Source organism: Brassica napus, chromosome C5 (assembly GCF_020379485.1).
Source record: "Brassica napus cultivar Da-Ae chromosome C5, Da-Ae, whole genome shotgun sequence".
Taxonomy (NCBI): domain Eukaryota; kingdom Viridiplantae; phylum Streptophyta; class Magnoliopsida; order Brassicales; family Brassicaceae; genus Brassica; species Brassica napus.
Genome location: NC_063448.1, coordinates 25,256,224 through 25,261,993, shown reverse-complemented (window position 1 = coordinate 25,261,993; position 5,770 = coordinate 25,256,224). Strand labels below are relative to the sequence as shown.

Genomic DNA, 5,770 nt, shown 5'->3' with positions numbered 1-5,770 from the left:
CTCCTCCTAACTAGATCCTAAGTCCTAATTAAGTAATAAATTTCAGATTTTTTTTTTTTTTTTAGATAATATCACTAACTACTCTAGGGTCGAAAATAGAGAGAGGAAATGTGATAAATGAATCTACACAAGGCGTTACCTTCCAGACTTGTCTGAAGAATCCGATCCCATGTATACCAAGCCCCAAGACAATGGATTATGTCAGGTTTAGTGTTGGAGGTCAGCTTTGGTTCCTTCAAACAATCAAGGCAAATGTGTATAGTTGACAGGTTGATCCACTTTAGCATCTTTAGTACTATCTGTAATCAATAAATCTAGAATGGTGCTAAAGAGTGGTTAGACATTCAAGTATAAATCAATAATAAGATCATAGTCCCTTTCACATAGCTAAGCATAACTTTATTAAAATTCTTTTATAAGAATCAGAATAAATAATATCAGTAAACCTCCCCCCAGACTTAAATTACACTGTCCCAGTGTAACACAGTCGGAGTTATGGTGGAAATAAATCATAAGTACTCAATGTAACAAGTTAGGAAGATAAACCTGACCAGAGTGGGAATCGATCGATGTGCATCGATCGTCGTATGTGATTGTACGTCAATCGATGTCAACGTCTCATCCACGGTCGATATGTTGGTGATCATCCTACTTGGGTCTTGCAATAAATCTGAAAGAATGAAAACGAAAGTAAATACTAGTAACTAAGAAAACCAATTAAAATTACCTAATAGTGGGTTGCCTCACACTCAGCGCTTTGTTATAGTCATTTAGCTTGACTGTGGAGGTATGTGGCTAATTGGTGGAAAGACAGCTACTTGTTCGGAAACAAGCATCCACCTCATCTCTGCACATTCTGGACCAAGCTGCAATGAAACTTCTTGTGGCCTCATCATTTCTGGTCCATCTCTCATCCATCTTCTGTATTGCATTTAAGATGTTCTGTAGCCTTTCTAGGATGTTTTCAATGCTGAACTGATGCCATCCTATCTTGTCGTAGGCGTATGTTGATAACTCGTTCAGTTCCTCATGCATTGACTCCATTTTGTTTTGTATCAGCTGCTCGTCGTCTAGTGTAGACGTGGTATCGATCGATGCGACCAAGTGTTTATCGGTCGATGCTGGTGCATTACTGTCGATTGATTTGGAGTGTTTTTCTGGTGATCGATGCTGATATCTGGTGTTGAGATGCGAGTTGCCTCTGAATGGCTTTGACTTCCTTCTGTAACCACTCTGCTTGGCTATCCAGTCCACCGAGTCTGACGTCGAATGGAAAGTAGATGTCATCTCACCGCTTCTCAAGTCGTTCCTCCATGGTGTCTAGAGCTGTGTAAAGCTTTGATGTGATCTGATCAACTTCTGCTGTTGTGTAGGGAAGATGTTCTGTAGGTTTCTTGCCGTCGAGCGATGCCCTACGGAACCTATCGATCGATGTTGAACCTTCTTCCTGAAAATCATATTGATTATTAAGCTTGCCAATGTCCCTCTGGACATTCATCATCTGTGTAGACAAGGTGTCCAAGTATCGCATGATAGGTGAGGTGAAACGGTCGTGCATATCCTCGTAGGTTTGTAACCTATCTTCCATGGCTGCGAACTTGCTGTCGATCAATGTGATGGTGCATATATCGATCGATGTGGCTGGTTGTGGATCCTTCTTGTGGATGGTGTCCAAATCTTGCTGTAGCAGATCAATTCTCGTGCTTAACCAGTCCAAGTTGTTTTTGAGAGGGTTGTATACGTCGTTAATCCCCGTGTTGATGTATGCGATCTCCCATTCATCCTTCTTCTCTGCCATACTTTCCAGTTCTGCAGGAATCTGGGATGTCTGTGGCTTGACGTCGATCGATGTTGCTTTGCTGGCGTCGATCGATGTTGATGTCGTAGCTTCTTTCTCAAGGTTGTGCTGCATACTCTCAATCTCTGTCCTTTATCTCTGCCATACTTCTGAAAAGCTCATTGTAACCTCTGTCCAAAGGCTGGTAAGTGTCATCTACCAATGTCTTGAGTTCATCTCCTAGCTTTTCCTGAGCTCCACAAATACCAGTCACCATCTCATTAATCTCATCCTTGGTGTAGATCTATGGTGCCAGTTTTGTAGGTGTGAAAGAAGTGGCATGTTCTGGAAGATATAAGTGACTCTCTTCAAATAGGGATGCTCTCCCCAGAATTTTTCTGATGTTGTCCTTGGTAACAGGGATCATCTAACCAGCTACGCTCCTTGCATATCCAGACTCATCTCTGTAGACACCATGTTCGTCCTTCTGTTCCCATCTGAACTTTTTTGGCTCCATAGATGTCAAAAGCGCGATGTCCAAATTCGTAACGTCTGTCGATCGATGGTGAAGGTGCCTTGTCGAGCGACATTGGTGTTACCCTGTCGAACGATGTAGGAGCAACCTTGTCGATCGATGCTTGGCCAACTGGTCGGCATGATTGGTGTGAACCAATTTCTATTGTGTCGGCCCTTGGATATTCGTCTGGAATAGCTGGAATGTTGTCTGGAATGTTGCGTTGCTGCATAAACAAGTTGTCTGGTCCATTGGCCACCTGAAGAATGTCTGCTCTGTCCTCTCTGGATACTTGTAGAATCCTTCCATCCATAGCTCTTGCATGGCCAACTGGGTCCCTGAAAATACCAAATTCATCAGGAGTTAGAAAACCGTAATCAATACTCATATTCTTCTTAGTAAATAAAGAAAGTTTAGGTTTAGAATGAGAATCGATCGATGTTGATACTGGAGTATCGATCGATGGTAGACGTTTATCTGCTGAATTAGGGTTTTTGGATCGATCGCTCTTCCTTGATGTTCCTTCTGATTGGTTAGTGAGAGCATTCATCTTTTCTGCTTCGGTGTCGTGATAAGTTATCTGGGGTGCAAAACTCCTTATATAGGTGTTGGTAACCTACTTGGGATTGGAATATTCCCTTTCTCCTTTTTTAAGGCGGCGGCTTTAATATCAATCGATGTACCATATGTGGCATCGATCGATGCATAAGATCGTTTTGCTGGATGAGGGTGGGTATCGACCGATGCTGAGTAGACTCTATTGATCGATGGTGGAGACGTGTTGTTGAAGGAATGACTTGAATATCTATCATCCTGCATAGCAATCTCTATAGCTCTTTCCTTCCAGTAATCCTCATCATACTCCTTAGTAGGATCCTCATTGGATGAAGGAATTACAGTCTCTAGTGCAAAACTTTCATGGAATCCACTGTCTGCCCAACTGCCTATGGAATAGTCATCACGTCCTCTTTTGTTGGGTTGTTGAAAGGCAAAGTTTGGATAAAACTGATCTGGTAACGTGAAGTGGTCAACTGGATGCTTCCCATAGAGCGACGTGGGATAGTGTTCATCGGTCGTTGGTGACTCATTGGAATCGATCGATGACGCAGTGTGAGTGTTGATCGTTTCTGAGTTCTCTATTTCGTACTCTGCTCCACAATGGCATGCTGCAATGTAGCCAAGATCATTTCCAAGCTCCACGAGGTTGACCTGTTGTCTCACAACTCAAACTGGGTCATAGTGGACATCTGGATCTATCAGTGTCAGACACAATCTGTTGGTGTTCATGTCACATACATCTCCTACTGTAGCCAGGAAAGCTCTTCCAAGCAGAAGTGAAGAGTTCCAGTTAAGCTTGATGTCCATGACATGAAAATCTACTGGGACAAGGACATTACCAATCTGTACCTCAAGGTCTTTTATGATGCCTCCTGAGCTTCTTTCTGAACGGTCCACGAAGGTGAAAGATTCTGATGAAGGCTCTATTTTCAGACCCAGCTGGTCTGCCATAACCTTAGGTAGTATGCTGACTGTTGCTCCTGTGTCACAAAATGCATGGAAAAATTCAATACCCTTCACCACACATGGTATTGCAAACTTCCCAGGATCACTCTTCTTCTTCAATGTGATCCTTAGTTTCATCCTTTCCCTGACATGATGAAACATTCTCCTAATGTCCTCCTCAGTCTCCTTAGTCTCTCTGAAGAACATCCACAACCGGTGTGTGAAATAAACTTCATCAAAAGGTTTCTCCACTGGGATTCTGAGGACTCTCTTAGTGAAACCATCCATCTCCTTCTCATTAGCTTCCCTCTTAAGGTTCTTAGGAATCTTTTCCTTCCTTTTCCTTAACCTTCTTCCTTCAGTTGCCTCATCAACTTGCATAGGCTCTGGTGTAGTGTCTGAAGGGTTGGTTGTAGGTTCTGATGGGTTTGCTAAATGTTTAGGTGGTGGTCTGAGTGCGTTGATTCGGTCATTATCAATAGATGGTAACCGCACTCGGTAGGTTAGAGGTGCCCGTCGATCGATGGGAGGTGAGGGGGGTCGATCGATATCGGTCTCTCTCTATCGGTCGACTGCTGGCTCATGCGGTCGATCAATTTTGACATAGAAAGAAGAGGGTGGGTGAGGATGTTTTTCTGCGAATTCCTCATGAGTCATGATTCAGCAGATGACGTCGATCGATGTTTAGAGTAATCTGTCGATCGATCTTCGTCATGGTCTGTCGAGCGATGTGTATCCATTGACATCAGTCGACACCAATGTGATCCGCCAAAACTCATGGAGCTTTTAACTTCGAAGTCTCCTTCTCCAAGCTTCTCATGCTTCACCACTTGCCAAAAATCATCATCTATGATGGCATTTACGTGGTGTTTTGCTTTCTCAACTGATGCCTCTTTAGCCAAGGCTTCTTGCCTCTTTACAGTGTCTCCAGTCTGAACCACTTGCATTTCAAGCTTCCTCACCTGAGTCCCTAAGGTCTCAATTCTTATGTTCAGATTGTTGTAGGCACAATCTATCTTCCCATTGAAATCCACAGTGAGTTGTTGCTGTCCGTCCAGAACTCTGTCAAGCATCGCTTCAATCTTGCTTTCCTGAGTCTGTGGTGGTGGATTCTGGTAGAATGAGTTTCCATAGCCTCTGCTGTTGTTGCTGAAAGGTTTCTGGAACTGTGAACTCTGGTTACTCCTCTGACCATTGCCAAAGAAGTTTCTGTTTCCACCCTGGTTTCCAGACCTCTGAAATCCAGTACCTCCAATGTAGTTCACATCTTCTTCTCCTTCCATGTATACAGCTTCTTCTCCTTCAGCTGAGCAGACCTTCTTCCTAAGAAGCTCATGAACCACATCTAACTTTGCTCTAACTTCGTCCATCTGCTCCTTCCCTAGGGATGCAATAGACTTCTTCCTCTCAAAGTTAGTGTTCTTGGTGCTGCTGCTGTTTGCTAGATTTTCTATCAGTCTCACAGCCTCCACCGGATTCCTGGTGTTGAAGTTTCCCTCGCTAGCTGTATCAAGAGCCATCTGATACCTCAAGGCGATACCTCTAAAGACAGTGCTCAGCAGTTGCACTTCGTTGAATCCGTGGTGTGGACAGTCTCGCTGGAAGAACTTGAATCTGATCCACGCATCTTTGAAAGACTCTTCAGTCTCCTGCGCGAATGTAGCGATTTTGCTCCTCAAGTCTTCAGCGCGTGCCTCATCAAAGAAGTTTCGCAAGAAAGCATTCTTGATGTCGGCCCAGGATGTTAGAGATCCTGTGGGTAGCTGCTTAAGCCAGTGCATCGCTTCTCCAGTCAGAGAATACTTGAAGAGCTTGCACAATAGGTAGTCCTCGGGGACTCCATCCATACGAATAGCAGCGATAAGATCCTCGAACCTCTCTAGATGGTCCATAAGATGCTCGTGCGGTAACCCAGAGTAGGGTATCTGCGACACGAGTGTGTAGTACTGAGGCTTCAGCTCGAAATTCTGCTTCTG

The 5,770-nt window shown here is 43.9% G+C and overlaps 1 non-coding gene across 1 annotated transcript; it reads left to right on the top strand.

Annotated features, from left to right (window-relative positions):
• The first annotated feature begins 5,369 nt into the window (after positions 1–5,369).
• On the top strand, positions 5,370–5,477 carry LOC125588173. Its single transcript, XR_007324567.1, has one exon. It is a non-coding gene; the product is annotated as a small nucleolar RNA R71 (small nucleolar RNA).
• The last annotated feature ends 293 nt before the right edge of the window (positions 5,478–5,770 follow it).